At 38.1% G+C, this 15,436-nt stretch overlaps 1 protein-coding gene and 1 pseudogene across 16 annotated transcripts in view; one reads left to right on the top strand and one right to left on the bottom strand.

The window, feature by feature from the left end:
* The window catches only part of Strbp (spermatid perinuclear RNA binding protein), a 134,011-nt gene that overhangs the window by 22,118 nt on the left and 96,457 nt on the right, over positions 1–15,436 (top strand). The gene's annotated exons all lie outside the window — the stretch shown is intronic.
* On the bottom strand, positions 8,758–9,831 carry Gm13543 (predicted gene 13543; annotated as a pseudogene).

Below are 15,436 nucleotides of genomic sequence, written 5' to 3'. Positions count from 1 at the left end.
TGTGTATGAATATTTTGCCTGGATGTATGTATATTCAACCATATGAGTGCCTGGTGCCTGGAAAGGCTAGAAGAGAGCTTTGGATACTTTATTAACATATTTAATAATTCAGATACATAGTAGTAAATCACATTTTCATGACTTCTTTTTCTTTTTTTTTTAAGATTTACTTATTTTATATATGTGAGTACACTTTTGCTCTCTTCAGACACATCAGATTCCATTACAAATGTTTGTAAGCCACCATGTGGTTACTGGGAATTGAACTCAGGACCTCTGGAAAAGCAGTCAGTGCTCTTAACCACTGAGCCAGCTCTCTAGCCCATGACTTTTCTTTTAAAATTGTACACGGTTCCTAGTTCATCGCTAGGCTGTAGGTGATATATTACTTTACTGTTCTTAAAAGAATGGTAAATCCCAGCACTCGGGAGGCAGAGGCAGGTGGATCTCTGAGTTCGAGGCCAGCCTGGTCTATAGAGTGAGTTCCAGGACAGCCAGGGCTATACAGAGAAACTCTGTCTGGGGGGGGGGGGGGGGAAGAATGGTATAACAGAAAGATGTCATTGGTCTTCTCTCAGTCATAAGCCATATACATTCATTCACAAGACATATGCTGTTGTAAAATGTATGCTATTGGGCCTAAGTTTTGGTATGATTGCTAGTAAAGTCAGAATACCTAATGTTATCAGTTAGACTAGATGTAATATAGGAAAAACACAATAGATGGCATCATACTAAGAAAATGTGTCATGCTGTTTGTTTTTAGAGGCGAAAATGCATGAATATGTCTGCCACTGCTGCAGAAATTTTATCTATCATCTCTATCTATCTATCTATCTATCTATCTATCTATCTATCTATCTATCTATCTATCTATCTATCAGTCATCTATTAAGACAAGGTCTTCTTATGTAGCCTCAGCTGGCCTAGAACTCGGAGATGCTTGTCTCTGCCTCCTCAGTGCTAGGGTCAGAGGTGCCTGCTACCACACTAGACTTTTGTTTAAATTTAGAAAAATTACTGTTTTGTGTATGCCCCCTCCCCACATATGTATGTGTTTGTGTGTGTGTGTGTGTGTATGCACATGCACTACTTGGATGCCTGGTGCCCAAGGAGGCCAGAAGAGGGAGGCCAGTCTCCTGGAACTGGAGTTACATGTAGTTGTGAACCACTATGTGGGTGTGGGGAATTGAATTCAGGTCTTACAGAAGAGGAGCCAGTGCTCTTTTCCTTCTTTCCTTCTCTGCCTCCCTCCTTCTGCTGGTTAGTTTTAATTACCAACTTGACACAAGGTTGAATGAATCACCTGTGAAGATACTCTTAGGGATTGTCTACCTTGGATTGGCCTGTGAGTCTGTTTGAGATTGCCTTAATTGTTAATTGATATGACTCATCCCATTGGCGACATTCCCTAGACAAAGGGGTACTGAACTCTTCCAGTAGAGAAATTGAGCTGAGCCCAAGCAAGTGAGCATACATTATATTAATTTCTCCCCGCTTTTAACTATGCATGTGATATAACTGACTGCTTCAGACCCTTGCTACTGGACAATAATCTGCAATTGTAAATTGTTTTAGTACAGAAAAAAAAAAGAATCTAGGACTTTTTTTTTTGAGTTTTTATGACAGACATGTCTCTTGTGGCTTTCCTGTTGTATATGTGTAAATTACTGAACTTCTGTTGATTTTATGCATTGTGATTTACTGTTAGAGGCAGTGTGAAAATTTTTTGGATAGTTTCTTCATATCTTTGGATTTCAACTCTTTTATAAATCCATGAACATATGCGTGATGCTAGGATATAGTTTTCTCTTGAAAACTAGTTCTATCAGAGTTCTAGACAATCTATGTAAAAATTGGGCTTTCCTGCACAATTCTGTTGACTGTTATGATTTGATTAAATAGATAGAACCTACGATATGCATCTTTTAAGTAGCTGTCTTTTTTTGTTACTGGCAATTAGATGGCTTTTAGTTTGTAGAGGAATCTTCATTTAATTGTGTATCTCCTAGAACACATCACATCACACTATGTCAAGGATAATCTTTGACAGTATATTAGTGCTTCACTGATACATGATTAGCTTTGTGAAATTGCAGGATCATGGTAGACTATAATTTTAATAAGAACTGCTTCACATTTACTATTGAGTGCCATGCATTCTGTTGAGCAGCTTTAAGTCATGTGTTTAAATTTAAACACAGTAGTTTGGTGACATGTTAATATTGCTTTTATTCCTACTTTTGGTATAATATCCTTAGAAGTGATAAGAGAGGTTGAATTCCATTATAAAGTCACACAGTTAGCAATGGTGGAGCAGGGATTTGAACCTGAGTTGCTTTGACTTCAGAGCCTATTTACTTTCCTACCACTATGCTTTACTCTCTCCTCAAATAATACCTGTTTGGGAAACTATCAGCATAGGGATTTTATCTTTTATAAGTTTCTGTATGAGTACATTAGAAAACTTCTATTTGGATTCTATAGTTATACTCTTTTTGCATAATGTGTTACCTGCTTTATTCAATAGACCTGAAAATACAGTGAGTAAACTCCCTGATTTCAATGAATTACAGCCTAGGACAGGTTTTTCACATTAGTATTTGACTCTCCTTTATAAAAGCATTTAGGTACCAAAGTGAATTGGGGATTCTATCTTCAGTGTATTCCCCATGGTTTTTCTTATTGGAAATGTGGGACAAGAAATTTTCTTATAAGCATGTGAGGTGAACATTGCACAGGATCATTTCTTAGCACTTAGTATCATTTACTCACAGGATCTTAATGTAAGAGGTCTCTTTGCAGGTGTCATTGAGAAGTAGTAGAGAGTAGAATTTGGTGTAAAGGTAGCAGTCTATACAAAAGCTATAATAGTTTCAGTAGAAATGCTAGAATAGAGTCGGTTGTAGTGTACACTTTTAATTCCAGTACCAGGGAGGCAGAGGCAGGTGTATTGCTGTGAGTTCAAGGCCAGCCTGGTTTGAGTGAATTACAGGACAGCAAGGACTACACAAAGAAACTCTGTCTTAACAACAACAACTTAACCAAACAAATGCTACAGCAGTTCTGCTTCACTTTGTAAAGTATTTTTGTACACATTGAACTCTTGATTCTTGTTACAGTTTTTTCAGTCAAGTGAGTAGATAAATAGGTTCCTACAGCACAGGAGACAATTGAGATTCAAACACGAAACAGCAAATTAGCTGGGAAGTTGCAAAGTCAGAACAGTCTATATAACATCTTTGTGAATTTTTTTTTGATCAGAAAATTATGTGCAACAATTTTTATACTTGCTGTGGTCTCCATTTTTGTATTGTTAATAATATGGCTTATTTATTGATCTTATTTTAAAAATTCAGGAAGTATTTTAGGAATTTGCATTGCCTTATAGTCATCATTACATTAATAAACAAGACAATTCTTTAGATATGCCACTTAATGGAATACTTGCACACCTTAGAAATTACACTTTATAGCCTTGCTTCCAGGAGATAAAATGACACATAAAATAAGGAAATATAGAAATTAGGAAATAGAAGATAGAAATAACAGATTAGAACAGTAATGCTTTCTTTGACTGCATATGTCTCCTTTTTTCTTCCTTTCTTGAGAAATATTAGAACAGTTACACTTTCTTTTTTAAATGTGTCTCTTCTCTTCCTTTCTTGTTTGAGATTGTTTCTATCTCACACTGTTGCCTAAGCTGACCTGGATCTCACAATATAGCCCAGGCTGTCTTTGGACTCTATTACAGACATGAGCCATTGGTCCTTAGTAAATGTATTCCTTGTGAAATACAGAGTTTATTTGGATAGTTTCAATTTTTTTTTTTTTTTTTTTTTTTTTTTTTTTTTTTTTTTGAGAGACAGAGTTTGGCTACATAGATCAGGCTAGCTTTAAACTCACAGAGATGTATCTACCTCTCCCTTTCAAATGCTACAATAAAAGTTGTGTGCCAGCATACACAGCTTTTAAAATGTCTTTAAGACAGTGTCTTTCTATGTATTCCAGGTTAGCTTTGAACTAGTAGTGATCTTCCTGCCTTAGCCTTCTGGGTGCTTAGGTAATGGCATATGCCACCACATCTAGAATTTTCCTCGGTATTAAAGTATTGTGGCTAGTGTATTTTCAGTTCAGACTTTTTGGTAACTTGAATTAGGTATTGGAAGCTCAGGGCTGTTGCAGAATGTTAAGTCTTTGACCAGATGGGTTATTAATCAGAAAATAACATGGGAACTTCAGGGCATCCCTTACCCTCCCCCCTCCCCCTTTTTTAAAAAAGAATTATTTATTTTATGTGAGTACATTGTCTCTGTCTTCAGACACACCAGAAGAGGGCATCAGATTCCATTATAGATAGTTGTAAGCCACCATGTGGTTGCTGGGAATTGAACTCAGGACTTCTGGAAGTACAATTAGTGCTCTTAACTGCTGAGCCATCCTCTCTCTAGCCCCCCTTACCCCTTTTTGAGACAAGTCCTTACTATGTAGCCATGGCTTGGAACTTGTTATGTGCATCAGACAGCCCCCAAACACAAAGAGATCTTCCTGCCTCTGTTTCCCAAGTGCTGGGATTAAAGGTGCCACCATATCTGTATATTCCATTTTAACATACCAAACTTTGTAAACTTCTGTTTTTGTTTTTTGTTTTTTTTTTTTTAACATTTTTGATTATTTTTCTTGGAACCCTATCTTGTTAGCAGATTCTTTAATTTATTCAGAAAAGATGACTTCAGTGTAGCTGAATTTTAATAGAATTGTAATTTTATTTTTTATTGTATATAATAAAGGGTACTTTAAAGCTAAAGGGTACTTTAGCCTTAGTTTTGCTATTATTGGGAATAGATCAGAGAAATAAATACCATCTTCATTCTCCATGCCAATGTGTTCTTCAACATCAAACCCAGGGCCTTGTTACATGCTTGGTCTGCTTCTGAGCTATAGCCAAATCTTCAAGAACTCTTCTTTTTGTATCTGGTTTATGACCTATAATCTTTAGGATAACAGTGTGCTATACTGAAGATTCATTAGTTTTTTGCTTTTAGTTTGATATGTTTTCTATAAATTAGTAGGTTATATCATACATTTTCTGAAGTTTGAGGTTTACATCATTCAGGCTAGCATTGTTTGGATGGTTTTGCAAGAATATAGTTACTCAAGTCTTAATATAGCCTGTTATTTTAACATATGCATATTGAATAAAAAGTAAAACTTGATTAAAGAAAACTTATATATAGAATTTTTCCTACCATTGGCTAGGAATAGAACATTCTGTCATTCCCTCTTTATTTGCCTGAAATGACCTTTAAGTCATTTTACTAAAGCTCAGCTATTATCAGTTATAAGATAATGTCATTTGAATCCTGGCCATAATGTGATTTCTGGTATTCACCTGTATGAATGTCTAGTAAAAATAGAAATTAAGTCATTAAATAGATGCAAAATATTTACCTAGATGAAGTTAATACTTGGTATAATAGTACTCTCCTGAGAAAAGGGGAGGAAAATATTAAGGGTAAACTAGGGAAAAAGGTTGATGGACCAAGAGTATTTTGCTCTGCAAGCATAAGGACCGGAGCACAAAATACCAGTCCCTTGTAAAATGGTGTACATTGCTGTGTGTTCCTGTAACCCCAGCATTGGGGGAGGAAAGCAGGCAGGTCTGAGAACTTGTTGGTCAGTCAGCCTAGGTGACTGTTCCAGTTTAGGGGGAGACCTTGTCTGAAGGCAGTAAGACAGAGTAGGACTCCAATGCTCTGTCCTTTGCGTGTGGTATGTAGGCATCTCATGTACGTGTATCACACATAGCAATCCCCTTCCCTACAAACAAAACATACCAAAAAACCTCACTAAAAAACGAGTGTGGACAACGGAAAGAGCATTGGATGAGCCTAGGATTTGGGCATTGTTACAGAGAAGTCATTGGTGATCTTTGCTAGATACATCACCACTCTGAGAGACTTTTTTTTTTTTTGAGAAATGTTGTGGCTTTTTGACCAGTTTTAGAAGTTTGTGATTATGTCTGTTTTGCCTTGTGAAAAAAATTAATAGCATAAAGCTTCAAGGTCTTTTTTGATTGTTTTGATGAATAATTTTAGAAGACTGATTTGGATTATTCTTTGTAAAACTAGTTTTAAAGGAGGCATGAAACTGGAATTATTTAGTTTTATATTTATTTGTACTTCACTATTGTCTTTTTCTTTGTTTGCTTATTTGAGACAGCCTCACTGTGTAGCCCTGGCTGGCCTGGAATTTGCTATGTAGCCTAAGTTAGCCTCAAACTCTCTTTTGAGTGAATAGAGATTGACCCACTTCTACTGCCTGTGTGCTAGGATTAAACAAACTGTACTGGCTAGTTTAGTGTCAACCTGACACAGCTGGAGTTATCACAGAAAAATGAGCTTCAGTTGAGGAAATGCCACCATGAGATCCAACTGTAAGGCATTTTCTCAATTAGTGATCAAGGGGGAAAGGCCCTTTGTGGGTGGGACCATCTCTGGGCTGGTAGTCTTGGTTCTATAAGAGAGCAGGCTGAGCAAGCCAAGGGAAGCAAGCCAGTAAAGAACATCCCTCCATGGTCTCTGCATCAGCTCCTGCTTCCTGACCTGTTTGAGTTCCAGTCCTGACTTCCTTGCTGATAAACAAAAGTATGGAAGTGTAAGCCGAATCCTTTCCTCCCCAACTTGCTTCTTGGTCATGATATTTGTGCAGGAATAGAAACCCTGACTAAGACACAAACCATGACTGCTTCATAGTGTCACTTTAAAAGAAGCAACTAAATGAGAAAAGTAGAACCTACTGCCCAAAGAAAAGAATCTTTTTGGATTTTCATTGTAAGAGTGAGGGCCACATATGTAATCTGTTAGCCAGAGTACATGTATTTATATATAAATTGTTTCTGTACAAGTCAGTGTATTACTGTTATAATTCTCCCTGATTTTGTTATGAAAATATTAGCCATTCAAAAAGCTGAAATAATTATTTATACTCTATAATCAATGCATCAATTATAGTCCTAATTTTTCCTTTTATTTATCTCACATTTCCTATCAGTCTTTTTTTTTTATTTACTTTTTATTTTTTGAGATAGGGTTTCTCTCTATAATAGCTCTGGCTATCCTGGACTTGCTTTGTAGACCAGGTTGGCCTCGAACTCACTGAGATTTCCCTGCCTCTGCCTGAATGTTGGAATTAAAGGCGTGTGCCACCACTCCTGGCTGAGTCTATTTCTTTTTACATTCTATTTTATATTCTGTTTATAGTCTTTTTTATATTCATCTATTTTGATGAGTTTAAAAATTAATTTTGGTTGGCAGTGGTGAATGTCTTTAATCTCAGTACTCAGGAGGCAGAAACAGGTGGGTCTCTGAGTTTGAGGCCAGTCTAGTATATAGAGCTAGTTTCAGAAAATCCAGGGCTACACAGAGAAGCACTGTTTTGAAAAACAAAACAATTTTATTTCTCATAGCATTTCATAATTCTAGTTTTCTGTTTTAGATTTATGTGTAACGAGTATCTGTACACTCAGGCAAATATGTATTTCTAAATATATTATATTTGCCTCACATGTGCCTGGTGCTTGTGGAGGTTTGAAGAATGTGGCATATCCCCTGAAACTGGAGTTGCCTGTGGTTGTAAATGGCCATGTGAGTCCCAGAAACGGAACCTGGGTCCTCTGCAAGAGTAACAAGTGCTCTTATCCACGGAGCCATCTCTCCAGCTCCTCATTTCATCATTCTTTCAATTAAAGAACAGTACATTTTTATACATTTTTGTAAAAGTTTATATGGAAAATGCACAGTTCTTAGTATGTCTGAGTAGTACTTAATGGTGATCATTAAGCACCTGATGTTTCTAAAGGTCTGCTAGTCCTGCAGATGAAGACATGAATGAGTAAGATTCTGTCTGCCTTCTTCGTGCTAGTAGGAAAGAGACATAGTAAAGAAGGTTTGGTACAATTCCATTTGGAACTTCTAGCTGTGAATAATAGAAATAGAGGTCTTGGTTACAGATGCCATAGGCATGAATTTGAAGAGGCTTAGGTAAAACTAAAGCAACAGTCCAAAGGCCTTTAATATTGTGTTTTCTTAAACCATTTCACTCTGCCCACCCATGATAGATTCTTTTTGAGGATTTGCTTGCTTTTTCTTTCCAGTAAAAATGTGTGACTGTTCTCACAGCCTTTATTTTCATCTTAACATTTTTCAGCCACACAGATATACCAGCTTTCCATTTTAATTTAATGTCTGTATTTCTGTGAGGTAGACCCTGATTGGCTCAGTCCTTCCTCAATCCTTTTTTCCCCCCTTGATTCCCTCAAACACCTTTTTATTAGTTTCTCTTAAAGTCTAATTGAAAATTCCACCTGTCATCTGAATCCCCAATACAAAACATAAAGGAGAGAGTATAGAGAGTACAGATATAGTTTAAATGACACAGCAAGCACTTATTAAGTGACTGTGTACTAAAAAGGAGATAATTTAAAAAGTTGGCACTAGAACTAAGGATGTAAACAAGGCCGACTTGCAATCTCCAGAACTACAACAAACAAACAAATCGTCTCTAGGAATCGTAAGAGCACTAAAAAATATGTCACCACTCTTTCCAGCCTTTGTGTGGGTATGGCCAAGAGGAGGGGGTCAATGAATATTCTTACGGATGCTTGGCAGTATTCCCACTTTTTTTGGTGGCAATATTTATACCACTAAGCCTTTAGGGACTCTTCAGCAGAGGTAATTGAGCAGGATGGACTTAGCTTCTTTTGTTTCCTGCCACATGATGCCTACAAGGTTGAAGCTGATTCCAGGCTCACAGGGGCCTAAGCACTCAGGCACTGTGGGTAGAGCCACGTCGCATGTGTTGACTCCAACTGATCGGGTATGGACCATGATCTGCTCACAGGGAGGTGAGATATCATTATTGACCACTGGCACTATCAGGTGCAGTGGCAGCGCTGCTGTGGTGAAGATTTCGTCTTTTCAGACTTGACTTTCTTTAGTGGCCAGCACTCATTCTCCCTTTCCTCTGGCTCCAGCTTAGTTCCTGAAGGATTGAGCGCTGCTATACTCCCAGTGGCTCCACGGTTCCTGTGTCCATCCCTGCACTTCCATCATACTGACTATCCCGTCCTCCCAAGGGAACTGACTGGAGGTCCCCAGGATCCTTTTCTGAACAAGTCACCACACCTTCACTTCTGTCCTTGCTCTTAGATGAGCTGTTCTCTTTTTCCTTTTTGGAGCCAGCTACACTGCGTGATGCCTTAGCAGTCTTCTCTGAGCCCTTGGGAGCAACAGCAGCAACCAGGCCTCCTGCATTGGTACCATCACCTGAGTGACCCTGTACCTCTTTCTTGTTTGCTGCTTCCTCACTTGGAGAGAACAAGGAAGTCGCTGGAGTGGGTTTGCCTAGTGGCTTTGTTACTCTTACTCCTTTTAGATTTTGATTTGCCTTTCTTCCCTTGAGAACCTGGCACTTGGGTGACAAACTTGATGTTGTCTGGTAGTGTGGCCAAAGCATTGGGAGCTGGTATCCCCACCTCCTTGGAGCCTGACATTTCTAGTTTCTGCTGGTCCTTTTCCAGATCCTTGTCCAGGTCAGGGATGAGTGATTCCCTACTCCAATGTCCCATTCATCCCCACTGTCGTATGTCTCAACCGGGTTTGCATCCATTCCTTTCCCTCCGCAGGCTCCACTGCTCAAGGACATCTTAGAGTCAACGTCCCACCTCAAGATTGATTCAAGGCTCTTCCTTGCCTCCAGCTTTCCTATTTTGACCTTCAGCTACGTTCTCAGACCTGCCTCCTTGGTCAGAACACGTCCAAGTATCATTGCTAGAAACACCAGCAACCAATGTGTACCATTCAGGAGTTATTTTATGATTAAGTCAAAAGTTTTGTTCTTGCATATTTCTCTGTGCACCACCTTTCTGTATCGTGAGGCTGGTCCCTGGGAGTTGCCACCTCTGTCTGCCTAGGGCCCTGGGACCACAGAGCTGTTCCTCAATAATTCTTGAGCACAGGATTTTGGAATCAGTATCTCCTGATGGAAACTTGGTTTTGTGTTTGTTCTAAGGTGTCCTTGTGTTGTGGAAGGGTAAAAGAGACCATTCCCAGAATAGGTATTTGTGTGTGGGCTGTTTTTAAGCTCGGTAGACACTGAAAACCATTTCTAGCTACAAGTGTGATAATTTTCTAGATATGACTAGGGTATAGAAATAGCATAGGAGGGAAGGAGATGAATTATTATTTAGGTTGGAGTAGGGTTAATAACTTCCTGGAGAAATGGGTATCTGATTGGGTTTTTGAAAGACAAAAATCAAATGCAGCAGTGTGAAGGAGCTATATGCCTCATAGAAGCACAACAGGAGAAAGATGGAGAATGGTGTGCTTTGTTCATGTAACTTAACTGTAAGCAAGCCTATATACTTTTGTAGGATACCTTTGGCAGGATGGTTTTGGTAGACTGCAGAGAAACAGGGAGATTGGGCTAATTCATGGGGAGTCCTAGCCAAGGAAAGGTGACAGATTTGTTTCTTTTAAGAAAGGATCATTGTTTTTAGTTGGGTGTTGTAACACACACCTTTAATCTTAGAACTAGGAGACTGAGGCAGGTGGATCTCTAGGCCAGTTTGCTCTATTAAAAGTAAAAAGATCATTTCACTGTATTTAATTTTAAAGGCAAGTAGGATAGATAGAGCACATATTTTGAGAGCATTGCATTGAGGGAAAAAGGCCATGTAAAAAAGAAGAGGGGAAAGCTCTGTACATTAAATCTTCAGTACTTGGTAGTTTATTTGATGTTGGGCGTGGATAGGTTCTTAAGGTTATGTACTTCCTGGTCTTCTGACTTCTGACTTTGAATTGGAGTGAAATTTAGGAGAGCTGGGTGTTGGTGTTGGATGCCTTTAATCTTATCACTTAGGAAGTAGGCGGCAGAGTGGATCTCAGATCTGAGTTCTTGGGCCATCCTGGTCTACAGAGCTAGTTCCAGGGCAACCAGGGCTTTACAGAGGAACACTGTCTTGACTCTGCTGTCCCCCCCAATCCCCTCCCCCCCCAAAGAAGTAGGAGCGGGCTGGAGAGGTTGTTCAGCAGTTAACAGCACTTGTTGCTTTTAAAAAAGACTCAGGGGCTGGTGAGATGGCTCAGTAGGTAAGAGCACCCGACTGCTCTTCCGAAGGTCTGAAGTTCAAATCCCAGCAACCACATGGTGGCTCACAACCATCTGTAACAAGATCTGACACCCTCTTCTGGAGTGTCTGAAGACAGCTACAGTGTACTTACATATAATAAATAAATAAATCTTAAAAAAAAAAAAAAAGATTAAAGAATCAAAAAAAAAAAAAAAAAGACTCAGGTTTGGTTTCTAGCACTGTTCATTTGAACATAGCTGGAAACACACATAGACAGCCATGCTGACTGACCATATTTTCAAATTCTTGAGATTAAAAATCTCTGTGGACCTTTAATGCTGCCAGACAATCAACACTTAGTCCACACACTGTCATTCTCCTAGATAGTTATTGGGTTATAAGATTCTTTTTCTCTCTCCACCTTACATACAGTCCAGATTGTATAACTCATGCTGGCTTTTAGCTTAAGATCATCTTGCCTCTTTCTTCTCTATGGGGAAAAGCTATGCACCACAATGGACTTGTTTTTCTTTTTTCTTTTTAAAAGTAACACTATCACTTATATTCAACCTTGTTCCCACTTTACTAAAGACAATAAAATACTATATACTGATTTTTTTCCTTTTTTTTTTAATGTAGAAGTGCTCTGTCTGCTTGTACTCCTACACACCAGAAGAAGGGCAGAGCCCTTTATAGATGGACCTCCCGAAGGAGCAGCCCCACTTTCATTCTTCTTAACCATAGAACTATCTGGGCTTTCATTAAATGAAACTCTAATGTACTGCGTGTTATCCCCTTTCTAACTTCAGGATAGTGGTATAGGAATCCCCTTACTCAATTTTCTTGCATCGCTATATTTTGTTTTGTTTTTTTATTTTTCCAGACAGAGTTTATCTACATAAAAGGTAATTTTTCTCATGTAATGACAATTGAATTGACCTCTGGGGCTAGAGAGATGGTTCAGTGGTTAGGAGCACTGGCTGCTCTTCCAGAGGTCCTGAGTTCAGTTCCCAGTAACTACATGGTGACTCACAACCATCTGTTATGGGATCTGATGCCCTCTTCTGGTGTGTCTGAAGATAGCGACAGTGTAGTCATATACATAAAGTAAATCTTAAAAATCAAAACAAAGAAAAAAAACCCACGGTTGACTTCACTTTAACCAACTGACATTTAAGCTACCATTTTCTACCATTTCTTTCTCTGTCTCTCTCCATCCCTTTTTTTCCCTCTTTCTTTCAAGACAGGGTCTCACTAAGTAGCCTGGGCTGACCTGGAGCTTGCTATGTACTTCAGGCTGGCTTCTAAGTCAAGAGCCTTCTGCTTCCCAAGTGCTGAGATTAAAGGAGTACACCATCACACCCAGCTCTTTGCCCTCTTTTGTAATAAAATGACTAAGATACCATATAATATAAAATTCTAGGGTATGATTCTGTGCCTTAGTATATTTCATTCTTGTACATCCATTACCACTGATTCTAGAATATTTTTTTATCACCCCTATAAAGCCCTGAGCAGTTGGACTGTTTCCTCTCCAGACTCTGGAAATCACTGATTGACATGCCATATCTATAGGATTTACCTGTTCTGGACATTTTAAATAAGTGAAATCATGTAATACATGGACTTTGTGTCTGTTTTTTTTGCCTAATTTTGTTTTTGTTTAATGTTCTTGTACTAAAGAAGGAAAGGATTAGTTTTGGCTTACAGTTTCATGTTGGTATAGTCCATCATAGATAGAGTAGATGGCAGGGTAGCAAGAAGTTGTCAGGTCTCACACATTATATCCATACTCAGGAAGCAGAGTAAACAGAAAGTGAGACAAGAATATAAAACTTTAAGGCCTTCCCTCCATTGACTCATTTCTTCAAGCAAGATTTTACTTCCTAAAGGCTCTAGAACCTTCCCAAGCAGAACTATCAGTGATGACCAGGTGTTCAAACTGTGATCCTATGAGGGACATTTTACATTCAAACCTTAGAGGTTTTCAGGCTCATTCATATTACATACATGTTATCAACTCTTTGTTATTGTTTTATGACCAGGTAATAATACTCCATTATATAGATATACCATGTTTTGCTTATCTGTTCATTAGTTGATGACATTAGACTTGTTTTCATGTTTTGGCTATTATGAAAAATAGTTTAATTTTATTATTTTAAGCTTTAATTTTCTTTTTTTTTGTCTTTTTGTTTTTTTGTTTTTTGTTTTTTTGTTTTTTTTTTTTTTTTTTTGGTTTTTCGAGACAGGGTTTCTCTGTATATCCCTGGCTGTCCAGGAACTTACTCTGTAGACCATACTGACCTTGAATTCAGGTGCACCTACCTTTGCCTCCTGAGTGTTCGGATTAAAGGCATGTACTGTACCATCCAACAATTTTTTGAACATATTTTAAAAATGTGCATGAGTCTATACTTAGCAATTTATATTTGCTGTTTTGAAGAACTTTATTTAATCTGTTTTGCAGAAATGATTGCATGATTTTATAGTTCTGTTGTTCTTATATGACTACTTAAGAGTTTCTCCATGTTCTTAAGCCCATTTGTATCAGGGTTTTCTGCTTTTGAACTGAAAGTGCCCTAGACAAGGTCATGAGTAACGCCAGCATGCCTACATTTAGTAGTCAGTTTTCAGTCATTTGGTTTGATGTAAAAGCAGCAGTTGGCAGTTGAGTACTCTTATACCTCCTTAACTCTTGGCTTTCAGGATGGTGTGTTTTCTACCTTCTGTCTTCTTTCTACTTCTTATCTTATTGACAAGTCCTTATCAGTTTATTTTTCCTTTGTTGTTTCACATGTTTCTTTTTTCATCTTAAAACTTCAAAGTTTATTGAGGACATCTAGACTTGTATGTCTTCAAGTACCATTTTCAAAAACTGCATTTACCTTGGCTTATAAGTTAGTATCTCTTGTTGAGATATTTCAGTTGGAGAATGTTTATTCAAAGTCATGTATTCAACTGCCTAATCACTAGGGTGTCTAATATACATTTAGAGTGGAACATGGTTGCAAATCAGTCTTTTCCAAAAAATGACCTCATAATTTTATAGTCCCATAGGCAGTGCGTGACCTTTCCGGTTCAGATTTCCATTAAAAATACACTCTAGTCATGTTACCATGTTTGATGAAGGCAGTGCTATCCACTAGTTGTTTGGTTCAATAACCATGGGGTTAAACATATTCTTCTTACATCCTATATCCAATCTTCTAGGAAATCCTGTGACCTTACCTTCAAAATGTTTGAAAATGTTTACTAAATTGTAACAGTTTTGCTGAGCTGTCCCATCAGCTTATTTTCTGAGATCTTGCTTTGCTATACTGTCCAGGCTAGGCATGAACAACTTCTCTTCCTCCTACCTTCTCAGCCCTGTGCTATTATGTTGTCCTTGAATTAGCTTTTTAGTCACTATCTGGACTTTGGCTCTGCTTCATTATGATTCGGGATTCAGATATGACCAAAGAAATGATAAAGTATTCACCACAAATTGCAGAGGCAGTTGTGACTAGTGGAAATAATTTCTTAATTTACTAGGTGCTTCCAATTTAGCATAGAAATGCTAGTTTACTTCCCCACAGTCCTCTTTCTGAACTGTCTTTTGTAAAATACATTTAACATTTTGTTAACATTGTATTTAGCTTTTTATACATTTAACATTTTGTTAGCTAACATTGTATTTAGTTTTTTTGTATTTCCTTTGTGTGCCAGAGAGCACACACTGATGTATATGCCACAACCCACATATGGAAGTCAGGAGACCACTTGCAGGATTCAGTCCTCTTTCCAACTAAGGAATAGAATTTAGGCCCTAGGTCATCTCATTGGTCTCTAAATAAATTCAATAATATCCAAAATTAAGTTTTTAATATCCATATAAGTTTTTTCCTGCTTATCACCACCAGTAGTGTTGTAAAGTGTATGTGTGTGTGTGTGTGTCTGTAGAGGTCAGTGGACAAATTGTGGTAGTTTCTCCATCTACCATGTGGGTTCTGGGTATTGAACTCAGTGATAATCACTTTTACCTGAGGAGTCATTTTTACTGGTCCATGTGTTTAAAGCCTTTTTGAATACAAGAATTGGGGCTTTCGAGAAGTTGGCTTTCTGGTTTCATTTGAGCATTTTGTATTTTGCCATTTTGACTTCTAGGATTTTTTTTTTTTTTTTTGGACAGAGTTTCTCCATATAGCCATGGCTGTCCTGGAACTCACTTTGTAGACCAGGATGGCCTCGAACTCAGAAATCCGCCTGCAGAGGCCTTCCGAGTGCTGGGATTAAAGGTGTGTGCCACCACACCTGGCTGACTTT

This window comes from Mus musculus, chromosome 2 (assembly GCF_000001635.26).
Source record: "Mus musculus strain C57BL/6J chromosome 2, GRCm38.p6 C57BL/6J".
In the NCBI taxonomy this organism is placed as follows: domain Eukaryota; kingdom Metazoa; phylum Chordata; class Mammalia; order Rodentia; family Muridae; genus Mus; species Mus musculus.
The sequence above is the reverse complement of the archived record's forward strand: the minus strand, read 5'-3'. Positions and strand labels throughout refer to the sequence as shown.